Source organism: Drosophila eugracilis, unplaced genomic scaffold (assembly GCF_018153835.1).
Source record: "Drosophila eugracilis isolate 14026-0451.02 unplaced genomic scaffold, ASM1815383v1 contig_367, whole genome shotgun sequence".
Taxonomy (NCBI): domain Eukaryota; kingdom Metazoa; phylum Arthropoda; class Insecta; order Diptera; family Drosophilidae; genus Drosophila; species Drosophila eugracilis.
In genome coordinates this window covers 2,225,281-2,242,319 of record NW_024573224.1, presented here as the reverse complement: position 1 = coordinate 2,242,319, position 17,039 = coordinate 2,225,281, and the positions used below count along the sequence as shown (strand labels likewise).

The 17,039-nt window shown below is 41.9% G+C and overlaps 1 protein-coding gene across 7 annotated transcripts in view; it reads left to right on the top strand.

Moving 5' to 3' along the window:
* The first annotated feature begins 226 nt into the window (after positions 1–226).
* The window catches only part of LOC108116323 (homeobox protein prospero), a 55,157-nt gene continuing 38,344 nt past the window's right edge, over positions 227–17,039 (top strand). For 2 of the 7 annotated variants that reach the window (XM_017228137.2, XM_017228136.2), the window contains exons 1-2: positions 235–1,985; positions 12,050–12,098. The gene's annotated coding sequence lies outside the window, so the exon portion shown is untranslated. Of the gene's footprint in view, positions 1,986–4,882; positions 5,705–6,165; positions 7,931–10,568; positions 11,287–12,049; positions 12,099–17,039 lie in introns of those variants that run through there. The other 5 variants (XM_017228134.2, XM_017228130.2, XM_017228133.2 and 2 more) reach the window with 5 other exon arrangements.

Below are 17,039 nucleotides of genomic sequence, written 5' to 3'. Positions count from 1 at the left end.
TTGTGTTGGAATGGTGCATGTGTGTATGTACATTAGCAGAAGCAGCGCTGACGTCGCAGTCGCAGCAATTTTTTGCGCCAAAGCCAAACCAAAAAGGACGAGGACAATTCGGTTGGCGCTGCTGCCGCTGCCTGCGACGTAGCCGCGGAATTTTTTTGCGCGCGTTTCGCGCCCGGCCAGCGGCCACTTTCATCCGTAGCCACGTATCCACGTATCCAACATCCGCATCATCCTACTCCATCAGGAGCATCAGAAACGGCGGCCGAGGGGCTGGCGTCCCTCATAATCAACGCGCTGCAGCGACGACGCCATCGCCATCGACAGCGGCTCTGTGACTCTGGGGCCCGTCATCGTTAGCAATTTTTGCCAGGACATTGCAACAGAAAACTGCTAAACGCGAAACAAGTTGCGGCGCTTTTTTCTGCTCCTCGGGTTCACGTCTCCCTGTCCTGGCCTGTCCTGAATCGAACTGAGCCCGTTCTGTGCTGCTACCAGGATCAGACAGCAGGCAGTAGGCAGCATTCAGCAGGCAAGGCAGTGCATCAGTAGGCAGTGCAAGGCAGGCAGGCAGGCAGTCGGCAGGCAGGTCGCCACTTCTCGCAGACTTCTTCGCATCTGCATAAATCAATGCCCAGAGGCAGTAGCAGAAGCCGAAGCAGAAGCAGTTTTCCAACCCCAAGAAAAACTCTACAAAAAAAACAGAAGAAAGAAAAAATTGAAAGAAGACAGACATAGAAAAACAGTGAAAGGATATGGGAAAAAAGTGCCAAGTGAATGTGAAAGTGAAAGTGTGTGCAAAATGACTTGAAGTGCAAGACTAGACACCAACCTAACACCACCACCTCCACCTAACCACCCTCCAGCCTGGCCCCCCACTACGTATACGCAATGCGGCCGAGGCACTCATACGCCCCGTTGGCCCTCCAGCCCTTCGTACTAAGACTCGGGCTGGGGCTCGAGCAGAAATCATTGGCCATGCCATCTTGAGTGCATACTAACCCGCCAAAATAAACAGCAAAATATAAAACAAAAAAACCAACCGGCTTGCGCCAAAGACAATGTAAACGCCGGCACTAGAATGTAGCGCAGTTTTTTCCTCATTTCCCAAAACTAACTAACAAAACCAGCCAGCCAACAACAAATAACAAAATAGACAAAGTTACATTTTTACCAATATCGATAATATTAATCACTTGATAATCAGCGCCATACAAACGCAGCATTTCGTTAGTAAAACAACAACAACAAGCAACAACAAACAACAACAACAACAACATCTAGCCACAAGTCAAAGCAAGTCAAAGCCAAATAATCAACCAAAATAAGCAGGCAATACCAGTAAAAGTCCGTAAAGTCAGCAGATAAAAATATATATACACCGGAAAAAAAAGAAGAAGTATAAAGATTGAGTAACTCCAGTTTCAGTTCCGCACCGATTCCGATTTGAGCCAAAATTCAAACGTCTGAATTTGATTTCGATATCGTCTGGCCCGTTCCGTCTTCAAGTCTCGGCCAAAGGTTCGTCATCGTCCCGACACACTCTCAGTTTCTACAAATTCAGACGTAGATCCTTAGTTAATTCACCTTTTGTATTGTGCATTTCGGCCACAACAATTTTGGAAAAGATCCAAGGGAAGTCAAAAAAAAAAGAGAAGAAAGTAAAGAAGGAGCAGAAGAGCAGAAGTCAACACTCGAAATCGAAAACTACGAAATTACCTGAAAAATTTTTAAACAACCAAAAAGTCTATGAATGCAACAAAAATTACACGCTAAATTTTACAAGTGCAAAATTTTCTTATAATAATTTATCAAAAAAAATATAAATAAATTACAAAAAAAATTATATAAAAGAAGAATGCAAAACAAAAAACGGAACTATAGTGACGAATAAAAAATTAATCAAAATTTAGAGAGAACATTAAATGCAAACGGAATATCAAAAATTGTTGTGATGTGATATTTTTTCGATGTACTTTTATTTGAGGGTAAGTAAAGAGTCTTAATTTTATTCAATTAAATCGTTAATTCTATTTAAACATTATTTCCTGGGTGTATTCATATTATTACTATGGTAATATATAGTGTCTCTGATTGATATATTAATTAAGGTTACTATTCTTTAAAGAATGCTTTGATAGGTTCTGTTCTAAAATAAGAAAGTCTTGAATGCTGTTTTCATTCATCTTAAGGAATATGTAAACATCACAGATCTGTACAGATCATAAATCTATCTGACATACAATTTGAGACAGTTGATTTGAGTGTTAGAAGAAAGTAACAAGTAGAGTGCATATTTTCCGAAGAATGTATTAGGACTTGACCAACGCTTAGAGATTGCAATTTCCCCTATAAATAAAGGTCTAGTTACTGATTTAAAGCCCATATCGAAAGTGCTTTTATGAATGATATTTGAAACTTCACATTTTGATAATAATTTTTACTTAAAATCCAAGAAAACTTAAATAAGAAGTTCTAAGTTACCTTTAGTAAGATTTTGAAATGCTTTGAAAGCGTCGTAGATTAAAGTCTCATTAAAATATGTAAAGATATATAAAATCGCAGTACTTTATAATAAATTTAAGAGTAACAAAATCAGTCCTAAAAAATATATCTTAAGCGAAAGAATGTTTCGCATAAAACATTGGCTCTCAATTTTCCTCATTGGAAAGAACTCAAAACTTCCCACATTAATTATTACAACTAATTACTTTCTACAAGAAATTGGTTCCTTAGTTCAGTGGGTCTGAAGATCGCACGGAAGGCATTCTCCCTGCTTGAGCTCGGCTCTAGTTTCGAAGGACTTCGTGTCCTGTCGTCGGATGACGGCGTTCAGCTGCAGCAGCAACATGCAACAGCAACAGCATCGTGTTGCTGGTGTGCGTGCAACTCTCCCCAGCAGCAGCAGCAGCAGGTTTAGTTGTAGTTGTAGACTTTTTGCTTTTCTACATCCTCACACACAAGCACACACACACTCACACTAGGGGCGAAGTTTTGGAGTCATGCACATAATGTAAACAAGGACATGCGCAATGCATTCCCGTTTCCCCAACAGGAGAAGTGCATTGCAGGCAATGCAATTGCCAACTAGAAGATAGCAGCAGCAGCTAAAGGGGCAGTGGGTGGTGTTTTGGGTGGTTGGGTGTCTAGGCGGTGATGGGTGGCTTGGGGGCCGCTTCATTTACCAGCGACTGCACTAGTAAATAGCAGATGGCAGCGAAGTCGGCGCAGGCATCGCTGTCGACGCCAACTTGCCACAGTTTAGATGGGAAAAAAGGAAAACTCCAAAGAGCCAAGAGAGAAAGACTGAGTGAGTGAGTGAGTGAGAGCGAGAGTGGGTAGGAAAGAAAGAGAGGGTGCGAGAGCAAGGGCTGCGCAACGAGAGCTGCGAGTGCAGCCGAAAGGATGCAACGCTGCAAGGCAATTGCACTCCAGGATTCTCACACACACGCACACACGTGAATACAAGCAGCTAGACTGAGGCGGTTGCTTCTTTTTTGGTTGTGTTGTCTCTTTTCGGCTTATTTTTAGAAGTCCTTTGCCTCTCTGCCCCCTCGTCCCCCTTGGCTGCATTTTATTTACTTGACCAGGCCTCGGAAAATTTACATGGCAGCCGAAGAGGGGGCGATTGCAGTAGTATCCACAGCAGTAGCAGCTGTTCCTGGAGCCCCAGCACGTGCAGCAAGCAACTGCCCTTCAGCCACCCTGCCGCCCATCCACCCACCTGACTGCGTGATTTGTGCGTTTGCCAGTAGGATGACGACGACAACGACGGCGACGATGATGATGATGATGATGATGGAAGTCGTAATGATCTGGGGGCCCAAAAAAAGCAGGAGCAGGAGGCGGTGGTGCAGCTGCATTTCTTTGCCAGCATCGCTGTGCGTGGTTGGTCGGCTCGAAAAAGGGTCGTTATGGTGGGATGGGATGGGATGGAATGGGTTGAGGTGGGTGGGTGGCTTAAGTGTGGGAGCGTAGACATTGCGTAGAGTTGGAGCCAAGTTTTTTCTATTTCTTGATGGGCAGCGTTGGCGAACCTACTCACCCTCCTCTCCCATCCCCCACCCTGCCCCCTTTCAGGCCGCGCTTCATTCGCACATCGAGTGGTCAAAGTACATAGAGATGCCATGGGCCCATCAGTGTGTGTGTGTGTGAGTGCTTTTTGCGCGCGCGAACTTTTGCCAAAGGAAAAAAACTTAAACAGTGATGCTTTTACATACGTAGGGTGGCAGGGGCTGGGGGGTTCGCTGCATTTTGCGCGTCTGTAGCTTTTTTTGGCGGTTGTCGATGGGGAAGGAAGGGTTGGTGCACCCTAGGTGGGGAGGCCATGTACGCGTCGTCGTTTTGCCAAAGTCCGTGTCCGTGTCGCGATGACGGAACGCCGAACGAACTGAACGCAACGCAACGCATCGCATCTATCGGCATCGGAAGGCATCGGCCGGGCACCGCAGTTGGCATACGGCTTTTGGACGTCTTTTGAGTAGAACATTGCTTTTTTATATTCTCGGCTCGACGCACCGCACCGAGCAAAAGAAGTAACGCCAACGCCACGTAACGATAGCTGCCGCTCCAGCGAGGAGCCGCAGAGTTGGTCCAAGTCGTCGACGGTTCGGTTCAGTTTCGGACTTGCTTATTTTCTAAAAAATCCAGCAACCAGCATTCAGCACACACACACGCCGGTGAAGTGGAGTGGAGTGAGGCCGCATTATTATATATATATAAAATATATATATTGCATATATATATATATATACGGTATAGAATATAGATATATATATATATATAAATGGGTGCAAAGTGCGCGCGCGTTTGCCGCCCCCAAAGTCAAACGCCCACGCCCCCCATACCGCTAAGGGGCTGAGGCTTCAGTTGCAGTTCGAGTGCCGTCAAATACTATTTATATACAATAAATGAAATAAAATATATACAAATATATATCTATCTAAAAAATATATGCATCCTCCTGCGGGTGTCCTTTCGTGTGCGTTCGTGTGTGTGTGTGTGCGTGCGTGTGTCTGCCTCAGCGGGTGTATATTACAATAACAGCTTCGATTGAAAGCAAACAACGAAATTCTAATGCAATCAACTGATTTTTTTGACATATCCCATTGATTTCTATAACACACCGCTGCTGCCCCCTCAAATAAAGACCAAAATTTAAAAACGCTCGATTAAACCAAAAACATATTGCTGACATCCTGAGCCCAAAGATCCGGAACTCGATCAAAACAGTCCAGTCAACGGCGTCCACTCGTCTGCGTCGTCGTCTGCTGTCATCTGTATCCTGTTATAAAATTCCCTTAAGATGCTTGTCTCCAGAAAACTATATCCTTCGAAAAGCAAGATGCTATCAAATCAATAATATTCAAACGGGAAATCCAAAATAAAAGTCCACTGACTGACCTCTCATGTTTGCACACACTCTGATCCTGGCGCAATCCAAAAGATACTGCGAGGCACTGCAACCGATTGAAAATCCGCCAGAGCTTCATCACGATCCTCTGGAGCGGCTGGGTCAGCTCATTCAGCTGGACCGCTCGCATCGATCCGCGTTTCCGGCGACGGCGACGCAGACAAAAATGCTAGAGTGGCCAACGAACTCCCGAACAAGACTCACCAGGATCCTTGGGATCACACAGGCTGTAGCCGTGGACACGAGAGAGAAACTGAACACCGCCATGGATAAATAACATCAGTAAATTGTCCTGTACGTGATCGAAAATATGCGTATGCCCCATGTTAAAATTCCCAGAAAATGCTCTTGTCCATCATGAAAACATTAGAAAATTCATTCTTTTTTTTTTTTTTTTTATTATAGAATTAGAAGCTGGGAGGTATAAATTGGGGAGTTTCAGGAGAATGAATATAATTATATGTCTTGAGGTATATCATTATTATATTATAAGATGCTGCATAGGTAGGAAAATGAAGATAAATCTGTGACTGCATTTTTTGTTTGCTTGAATAATTACTTTTTGTTATTAAAAATGATTTTTTGAGCAATACCCCTGTTGCCATTTTTCCATGAGTTTTAACCAACATAAAGAAAATTAAACTATTATTGACCTTTATTAAATTTTTGTTTGTTCTTATTCATTTTTAAATAGATTCAAATTAACATATATATGTTATTATTTAGTTTATCATGTCTAACAATTTTTCATCTGCTTTATTTTTAAACAATTAAGTTTTCTTTTGTTCTTCCTATAACTGAAACTACTTGTTAGCTTCATTTGAGTACTTACCAAAGTTAAGCACGTGTTTGCAGGCTAAAAAACAAAGACAAATCAGTGAGAAAATGGGGCAAATCTCCTAGGAACTCGGTTGATTTTAGAGACATAAGCTTAGAGTACTTTCCCCAACGAAAGTACCGACGGCAACTCTGAGTATTTTCTTGTCAGCAATCTCATAGAAGAGGCCATATTTTGGAGTATCTTGTGGAATGCATTTCGAACATTGGGGAATCTTGAGAAGAGGAGAATGTCCTCAGAAAGTCTTAAGCCCCGTTGAGGGATGCTCTTTTTTTGCTGCTCTCCCCCAACACTAACACTTGCCTAACCAGACTCATACACACATATTAATGTACACCTAGTCAGGCTGCCCATACTCCATTTTGTGCAACTTCTGCCCCAACCGGCAGCGACGTCGACGGCGGCAGCGCTGCCAGTTGCCCCTCCATCATATACGAGTATTTGAAATGCGCACTAGCTCTAGCTCAAAGAGCTTATGTGTCTGTGTAAGCTCCCCTCCAATGTTAGCAGAGTGTGGATGTGTGAGTGGGAGAGTATCCTGTTTTGGGTGGATGGGTGTTATAGGAAGTCCTGGCAGCGCTGTCGCTGATTTTATTTGCAAAGCCCCACGCTCTGTATGTGTGCGTGTTTTTGCTGTTGCCTTTGGCTTTGCAATACCTCCCTGCAAAAATATCCTCCTGCTACTGCCGCCACCCTCCAGGATATTCGCGTATTTTTTCGCGGCTGCGGCGGCCAAACATTTTTTGCTGCCAATACACATACCAGCGTACTCACACCCATATACACATACACACATGCTGGTTCGATGGGGCAGCTGGGGCAGAGAGTCGCGGCAACGACAACGACAACGCAACGACACCGTCAGCGGTCGTCCTCGGCCTATTCGCGGCGAAATAATTTTTCGCATTTTTAGTACAAAGCTTCACATCAACGTCGTCGTACAAACAAATTTTTATTTTCGGATTTTTCAATTACGTTTTCATTTATTTTTAAGTATTAAGTTTGCGTGCACTCAAAAACAAAACCAAAAAAAAAAAAATATATTTAAAAAAAAAACACACACTAAATCAGCAACTAAAACTCGAACAAAATCATAAGAAAATTCTTATCCAGAAAAACAGTTGATAGATCGTGTGTCCAAAACATCGAATCAAAAAAGGAACTCATTCAGACCAAACAAAAAATCAATGAATCGAATTATATTTACCGGCTTCTAAAGAACGATTCTCAAGTGTTTTTTCGCCGTCTCTCCAAAAGTCTCGACTAAACTCTCAACCGGCAGGAACTCTCGACGATTCTCAGTTTGTTATTTGTTTCAACTTGTTTGCCCTCCCACAACACAATATCATCAGTCCATTTTAGTTCTTAAAAAAATATCTAACAATAAATATATGTTTAAAAACAAAAAAACGAAAAGTAAAAACCAGAACATTATGAACAAATCGCGAAGAAATTGAAAATAAACAAAAATGAACACTAGATGAAGACAAAGACACAAGTTACAAAATTCAAATGTAAAATCAAAAGTACAAAGCAAAAAGATTGTTGGCAACATTTTTATAAGTATATATACGTATTATTATGATTTGTATATATTTTTTATACGAACTCGAAACTACAGAGTCCAAAACTCAATTTTGATACGCAGAATTGCTCATGTGATGCTCCGAATCCTCCGACGGGTAAGCAAATAGTGTGTGTTCTCTTGAGAAGAAGACGCTGGCAGAGAAGTCTCGAGCGAGAGAGAGAGAGAGCGAGAGGGGTGATAAAAAGAGAGACAGAGAGAGGCTTAGCTCCTTTGAAAAGTGTCTGAACCGGCAAATACGAAGACTGCCAGCCGCAGGCTTCGGGTCTTCGTACCCTTCGTTCCTGATTTTCGGCTACTTCGTGTCCTGCTGCTTTCTAATTGCGTCCTCTCTCTGCCGGCGTCTCTGAATGTGTGCATGTGTGCGTGTGAGTGCATTACATTATCCTGAGGCAGCGGCTACACCTACACCTACGCAGCAGCTTCGGCATCCGACTTCCGATTCCCGAATCCGCTACGATTGCCACTCGGCAAGGTCCTCAGCTTGCTGCGGCCGCTGCCTGCCTGCTTCTTCTCTTCTAGTCCTTCTTAAGCTACGCGCGCGTACGGTTGTACCGCCCGCCCGCCCGGCCGCTCAACGTCGCCTCATACCGCTCGTCCCGCTCGTGGTCGCTCGTTTCGGCAATCGGCTCCTCCTTGAAGCGCTTCTTCGTGCAGGTATGCGTGCGTTTGTGTTTGTGTGTGTGTGTGAGAGCAGGCGCACACTTACTTGCACTTACTGCGTGTAGGAAATTATCTGCTGCCTCTGTCGCTGCCGGCGTCGCCTAATACATATATAAATAATATATATTATTATATGGGATATACATATATTTAAAAGCGACGACGCTCGTTTGTATATAGAAAAGGCAGCTCGTTATCGCAGATGCCAGGATAAGGGATGCCAGGGTGTAGGAGTTGGTGTATAGGGAGGACCTTCTCGCCTGCTTGCAAGAAAGTGTAGCACACTTATGTGGGCAGGCGTTGACTGAGCAGCAGCAGCGGTAGCTGAGACGGAAACGGAAACGGAGACCGAATCCTCGACTTCGACTTCGACTGAGGCAGCGCCTTGGTCTTCTGGCACTTTACTTTCACAGGCTAGAATACAAAATTCAGTACGTTTCCAGTCACGCGCGCTGGCAGAAGTTTTGCTTGCGTATGTCTTCTATCGACGACGCCGACTAACGCCGCCTCGACTTGTGTAAAAAATTCAAATCACTCCAAATAAATTATTCCAAATAAAATAATAATAAAATATTAAAACAAAATATAAAAAAACAACTAAATTGTATAGCGTGCATTAGCTGTGTGTCTGAGTTGAAGCAGCAATTCAAATCAGTTTTAAATAAAATAAAAAAAAAATAATTTCTTTTAATAAAATTAATTAAAATAAATAATGAATATAAATATTAATAAATAAATTCAATCATCAAATAACTTAGAAATAACCATTTAAAGCCTAGTTCAGCCAGCTCAATCGTCTCGCCCATCGAACCCAGTCACAGATCCTCCTCAATTAGTTCAAGTGTCGCTGTCTTGTGGTACGTGCAACTTGCGGCGCCTTTATTCGCTGCCTTCTTTCGCGATTAGCCAACCAAAGGTCCACAAACACACACACACACACACACTCCAATAGAAAACCAACAAAAAAAAATTATAATACAAAAAAGTCATCGAACACTAACACACACGCAAGCTGGCGCCACTTTCTGCTGTTGCTGCGGCATTGGTGGCCACATTGCGCATACGACATGTTAGCCCGCAATTATCCTGCCTGCGCATTGGCAGGCGCCGCGTCTTGGCTTTGATGGGGAAAAATAAAACTTGGCAGGAAATTATCTAAAGCGCCCAAGGCAGCCAGAGCCTCAGATTCGCCGCAGCCCCGCTCAACTTTGTCAGCAACTTTTCACACAGACACAGAGACACAGACCAGCGGCAGCAGCAGGACATACTTATATAGTTGAGATACAGCGGGTCGTGTCTAATTTTATATAAATACTCTCACACACAGACCCCTGGCACACTCGGAGCCGAATATAAAAGCATTGGGGCTTCGTTTCTTGGGAGACATTTGATCGTCTTGGCTTGCAGCGAAAGCAGCGCCGCAGCAGCGGCCAGTTGAAACAGTTGGAGCAGTTGGTTCATCCTTAGTCAGTTGGTCACTCAGCTAGGGAACAACAACAGCGCAGTTACCAGAAATCAGTTATCAGTTACCAGTTAGTCCCATAAGTTCACACTTCCATGATGGTATGTGCCAGGTTAGGGGATGATGAGAGCATCTCAACAACAAAAATGTTTAATGCAATGTTAATTTTAATCAAATAAATTCTTAAAACTGTGACAAAGTGAGCCTTAACTACGACTGTGAAAAAACAACAAGAATTTATCAACTCAGAAAATAAATGTTCTGAATTAAAAAAAGTGCTACAAATAATAACATTAAATATGATAATAAAAATAAATCATCTAAAATGATTTTATAAACTTTTAAAAATTATTTGTTTTGTTATAAAATAAATAATTTGTATATATCTATATTAAGTTTATAAATAACTTATCATTTAATTTTTTATATGCCATAATTGTAAATGTTTTTATTTATTTTAAATGTAACAACTTAACTTTATTTAAAATATTATTAATATATTCTTTTTATTTATTATTATTTTTATTCTTTTTAATATTATCCAAAATTATTTTATATTATAAATCTTATGTTATTTAAGCTATAATAAATACTTTTTTCATCAATAGAAATTCCAAATCAAGCCCAAATAAAATTTAAATTATAAAACACAAAAAAGAGAAGTCTGACAACATAACAAATCGAAAATGTTCGAAATTCTAAATTAAACTTGGAAAACCAAAAGCGCTGCGGCAACAAACCTTTGGAAAACCTTTGCGTAACAAACCGTATAAAATAACTAAATATAATTAACTAAAACCAAATAACCGGAAATGAAACAGTGAAAAGTGTGGCATAATTTTCGGCGTGCCTTGCAATAAAGTGACAAGAATTGTAGAAAGCCGTGCGGCGGTGCCTTAAATAAAAAAAATGATTTCCTTAGCGGCAAAAGAAAAATTCAATTAAAAAAAAGAAAATGTGCCATTTGTGACCCCTGATGACCCCAAGTCCCAAAACTCCGTTGACCGCAGCGCTAGAGTGAATTGTGTTCGCCATCCCAAGTCCCTCTTTAAAAAATCAAAATCTGTGCACAACGACTCGGCCAAAATTCAAGAAAATGAGCTGCCCTCATCCGAATTCCAATTCGCATCACCAGCGACCTGAGCGGTCTGCGGACAATTCCCGCCCGCTTCTGGCAGCAGTACAGTCCAGCTCCTTGAGAGCGACTGTTGCTGCCGCCGCTCCTGCCGCCAGCTGCCAACGCTGAACACACGACCGCTATGAAGCGGAGCGATCCTCTGAAGCGGCTTGATTCGCACTCGCCACTGGCATTGTAACTTAAATTAAGGGTAAAATATCGCAAATGGTATTGGTGCAAAAAAACAAAAGCAACTCAAAGAAAACAAACCAAACAAAACTAGAACATTTACCCCCGAAATGAACATTTCAAAATATAATATTTTGTTTAGAAAATTGTAAAAGTGAAGAATAGATAGCTAAGAGCTGAGATGATATATAGAGAAGCTGCAAGCTTATTTCGTTTTCTAAATTACGTAAATTAAATAATTACTGAAAAATGATAATTTTAGTATTTTAGATTGAGTTGATAATAATTTTGTCAATATGGAAATGATATTAAAAAATTATAATTATATTTATATATTAATTAAGAAATATAGGCAATTACACATTTAAATGAAAAAGCTTGTCTAAAATATAGATTTTTTAATATCAGCAGCCATAGAAATTTTAATTTTATTAGTGACTATTTCGTTAAGTATCCACCAACCCAATAATTACTCTTATTTTACGAACTCCCAAAAACCAATTTTATTTTATTTCCCGCTTGCAGCTTGTGACTTGCAAATCCATCCAATTACTTATAAATATTAACCCTATAAACCCGCCAAATAGCTCGCAATGTACATAATAAAGTTTAGTTAGTTGTTTTGAAAGGCAGAATTTCAGATTTCCTTAAGAATTAGGGCTTGTGAACTCCCCCTTTTTGCAATTCTCCACAACTATTTCAGCTTACCATCTGAACCAAATGACCAAATTACTAATCTCACAATTACGTTGCGCCCTGTGCCATCGTTTGCTTTTTACTTGCAGGTTACACCATATCGAGAAGTTATCCAATGAGAAAGCCGCTTAAATTTTGGTAAGTCCACTTCACTTTATCCTTTAACTTTAAGTCTGCGTCCAGTCTTGGTCTAATGAAACGCCTTTGTGCTCGAGTGGACTTCATTTTTTAATTAGAAAGTCAACACACACACACTCATATATATATCTAGAGAGAGAGAGAAGATGAGATGCAGGGGCAAAGTATCCTTAATCGAAAAGTGCTGCCATATGGAGAGGCGCCTTTGTGAGCTGCAGGACTCATGAAATCCTCGCTTGTTTGCCTTTGTTTATTTGTGTGCTACTTAAGATGAAATGGCAAAGAAAACTGACAGAGAGAGATGGCCGTTGTGGGGCATCTGCATCTGCCCCGTGTCCGTTTCAATTTCTCCTACCAACCCAGCTCTTCACGCAGACATTTTCTTTGACTTTCCACCCGCAGCTGCAGACCTGCTGGGAGGAAATCAAAAAAAAAAAAGGAAAACAAACACAGGCGTCTGGGCTAGAAGAAGATGGTGTGTATAGTGGTAGGTGTAGGGAACAGTGCAGTGCAACAGCGGAAACGGAAATTGCTGAAGTTGCATGTGTGTGTCATACCTCTACCCTGTCTATATATGTGTGTGTGTGTGTAATGAGGCGCCGTGTTATCCTTTTGCTGACAGCAGACGCCGCTAGTTGCTGCGTTGTTGGATTTACAAGCAGGCTGCAATTATTTTCAGCTTAAGCGACAAAATAGAAGGAAGCAAGTCTTAAGCATTTCCCATTTTCCACCCAGACTTGTTATTTCATCCAGCTCGATGCCGTGTAAATGAGTTTTCCTGCTGTTTTTACTTGTTATTGCCAGTTTTGTTTTTTTTTTATCCACTTGGTGGAGGAACTTTAGCCCTACGGCTTGAGTTGCTCATGTGCAGCCACCGCGTAGCCTTCTTCTCCACTCACAGTTTTCTTTCCAGTGCATAAGTAAGTGCACCTAAGGCTACTTATGAAAAATGCTAAATTAAAGTTGACTTTTAGGCGCACAATGGCCATGCAGTCCTCGAGCTCATTCCTTCGCTCTTAAAACCTACCCAAGACCCAGGCAAGTTGCTTGTTTTGTTTAACATTTTGCTACCAAGAAAGTTTCAAATGCGACCCACACACCGAAATGTTTAGCACATTGTACGGAACTCTGGAACTTTGGCCAGCATCCAGGTGGAAATGTCATGTAGAAAGTTTTGGGCCTTCGTAACTTTAGACCTTTTCGCCATGCACGGCCAACTCCTCTGATGGTTGAGCGCCGGAAATCGTTTTAAGAACGGAAGTGAAAATTTCTACCATGCAGCTGAGCGCAACCATCTAAATATACATCTAAATACACATGAGCCCTCGAATAATCTCTTATTGAGTCCGAACAATATAGAAAAAAATTTTTGTATAACGACGACGGGTATACGAAGGGGGCTGGCTAGTATAGTGGCAGACCGAAACGCAAATTCATTCAATTGCGAAAAGAAAATTACCCTAAAACCCGGCACAGAAGCAGAAAGAGACAGAGTCACAGCAGCAACAAGTCGCGATGATTATCTGGAATTAAATAAAGCACACACTCGGGGCATATAGTATATAGAATATAGTATAGCCTGATTCCGAGCAAAATATCTGACTTGCGCGCCGGCCAATGGCAGCGTTCACTTGAGCGCCGGCCAAAGTTGCACGCCTCGCTGAGCAAATGTCGCGGCTCTCATCGAAATGACCCCCACAATCCTCTCGAGTACCCAAAACCCACCCACTGACCACCCATACCCCATACCCCTTCCACCATCCATTGGAAACTACAACAACATTCTGCTCGGTTCCGTTCTATTCCGTTTCAAGCGCTAGAAATTAAGTCAGCAAATGACTTGTAGAATATCAACACATGTCCAGGGTCGGTCTGTCCGCCTTTCTGTTGGTCTATGATACTCTGCTTAATTTAAAGGCCTATAGAATTTTACAAAAAGGTTGGATAAAAATCTAGAATGTTCTCAGCTCCTCGTAAATTTCACCACTAGTCCCCTTTTCGGAGAATATATAAGAGCAGACCATAAATAACAGCTCATATATTAATTGAACAGAACTAAACTATAGATAAGATAAGTTGATAAAAGCAATTAGTGTAGTCTTTATCGGTAGACTGATAGTTGAAAATCGACTAGAAATTATAGGAAATAATGTAGAGTTAGCAATAAGTATCATTGAAATTAATCCTTACTTATTTTGCATTTAAATTTGAACTTCAAAAGAAAATTTGTTCTTATGAATATCATTTTAAGCCTAAAAGTCGAGTAAAAGTATTTGCAGTAAGAGTATTCAACTATCGTTGGAATGGAAACTCTAGATCTTTCTTGTTTTTTGTTCGCCTATTTCGGACATGGACAAACTATTGCGACAGATCAGCGGTCGAGCAGCAGCCAGGCGAGCAACAAGATAATCAAGTGTAATTTATTTCGTATTTGGTGCGCGCCATGCATGAGTACGAGCACCAAGTACTAGCATCTGTGCGATGCCATCTAGTTCTAGTATCTAGTATTTAGTATCTAGAGAGAAGCACACAACACAAATACAAACACCGCACATAGACGAGGAGACACCCATTTGCCATAGACTTATATAAGCTAGCGCAGGCGAATCAAGCCTCAGCCCAACCCCCAAAACTAGACCGGATGCACGAGCACTTGGCGTGAGGCGATCTGAGTCGATTTGGGCTGGTGTCGCGTCTCATATGGCGAAATCATTCAAGCATCCCATCCCGCTGCACTGTTTTCTAGTCGGATCCAGCTTTATTCGGCGCTATCTCGATCGCTCGACTGCATTGCTCTGGTCATGCCAAGGCTCTAAGCTACACTCAGAATATTGGGTATCCTAATGACAAGTATCTATTGATAATAATAAATGCGTTTTAATTGCTTTGTCTAATTATTAAATATATACTTAAAGTGGGGTAAGAGAAATAGGAAACAGATTTTAAAGTAAAAAGCAATTTTACAAGAACTATAAACAAAAATGACTTCCTTTGTTCAAAATTAATAACAATATTGTCAAGTGTAAGCCCAGTCGGAAACTCAATGGTCCCATTCGCATCGACAACCGCTTTCCACTTTCCCACGTGCTCCGATCCACAACAAGTGGTCGAGACACACCCTCTGTCCTCTGTGCTCTGTTCTCCAACTCCATCCCCTGCCCATTTTACTGCCCATACCCATTACCATTTCCCCCTGCCATGCAGCACGCACCAAAGTGGCAGAAAGCAGGAAAGCAGGGTATAGGGAGGGGCAGCACAAATACGTATTAAAACGTTAATAATATGCGAGGGCCAGCAACTCATGACAGCCTCAGCAGCCTCAGCCCGCGAAAGTTGCCGGGTTCCGATGAAAAGCCGCAGACAGAGCAGCAGGCCAGGTAAAGGTGCCTGCCTGTCCAACGCAAATCTTTCAAGAGTAGTTCCGCTTTTTTGTTGTGCCCACAGTCACGGCGACACTTCCGCTGGCTGGGTTGGTATTTAAAAAAGTAGTGTGGGTGAAAGAGTGGAGGTGGAGTTGGCGTTGAAGGTGGGTCTGGGCATGTGTCACCAAGAACTGGGCACCTGAACTGCAGTTTCTACCCTGCCACGCACTGATTTCGGGTCTCTGATTATCTTCATATTGTTTACAATTAAAACAATGATGGCTTTACAAGAGAGGGGAGCCCAAAGGGCGGAGGCGTGAAATGTGCGGCACAGACCAAGTTGAAGCTCCCGACTACCGACTACCAACTACCGACTACCGACTTTTGGTAATTACTTTCGGGCCGGGCGGAAGTGCTCACCATTTTGTTTGTTGTTTCCTCGACTTTATTTCTTACTGCGTATTGGCCAGTAATAATAATGCCCAAAGTTTCTGTGGGCTGGGTCCAAAGTTTCGTTCTGCCAGTTGAGCAGACTGAATATAAGTTTGGATTGGTATGGTATGGATATTTAGTCAGTGGTTAGGGAAAGTGGGTGTATTTCTTTGCGCTTCCGTAAGCAGCGAATCGGTACTTTTTCTATATTCTAAAGCAAGAGTGAGACAGAGAATTGATTTCGCCGCGCTTCGCATTTGTTGACTTGAGTCAGACTACTTGATTTAGTAGGGGAAGAGGAGCCACCTCAATTATTTCTCATAAAAAACGATAGATAGCGTTTCATTGGTTGTCTTCGGGTAGAGACACAATGAAGAACCTCCTCCAGCTAAAGAAAAGTCAGAAAGTTGAGAGTGGGTTGTCTGCGACCACAGAAAGTTTGACCATGCCGAGTTCTAATCAATAAATCACTTCAAGGTTTTCTTAATTAAAAGTTTTCCCTTGCACCCGACCACAAAAAGACTTGTCCCAAAATACCCACTCCCTCCCCTTTTGGTAACGAACATACTTGTAGACTAAACTTTTTACACAATTCATGGGTAAAAAAAAAAGACAAAAATTGATTAACTACCGGGCGACCACAAAAAAAAACAAGGACGAACACAAGCAAAGTTCCTAACCCGTTCCAATAAGAAAAACTTTCGACTTGAGCAAGAAAAGTGCAAGCCAAAGAAGACACACCAATAAGGATCAAGGCAGGGATACAGAACTATGGCATATAAAAACTAGAAACTATTAAGCGCTTAAGTCAGGCGGAAAATGAGACAAAATAGTTGGCCAACTAAACTCAGGCTGAGGCTCAAAGTTGAGGAATAAGCTAGCCATTAATTAAGGGTTGCGGCATAAGAAACACAAAAAATTCTTGGCTAGGGTAGAAACAAAAAGGACATTCGAAAATGGCTAGGACTAATTGGCAAGCGCGAAGAGAACAATGCCAAAGAAAAAACCGAGCAAAAAAAAGATGAAAAGCCTGGGAAAATGTTTCTTAAGCGACCGCAAAAGGCAAACGAAAGGAAAAATTGTGAAAAATCAAAAGAAGCGACGGCCCCACTTGACATTTCAGCAGGTTAAGCCCCTTAGCACAGGA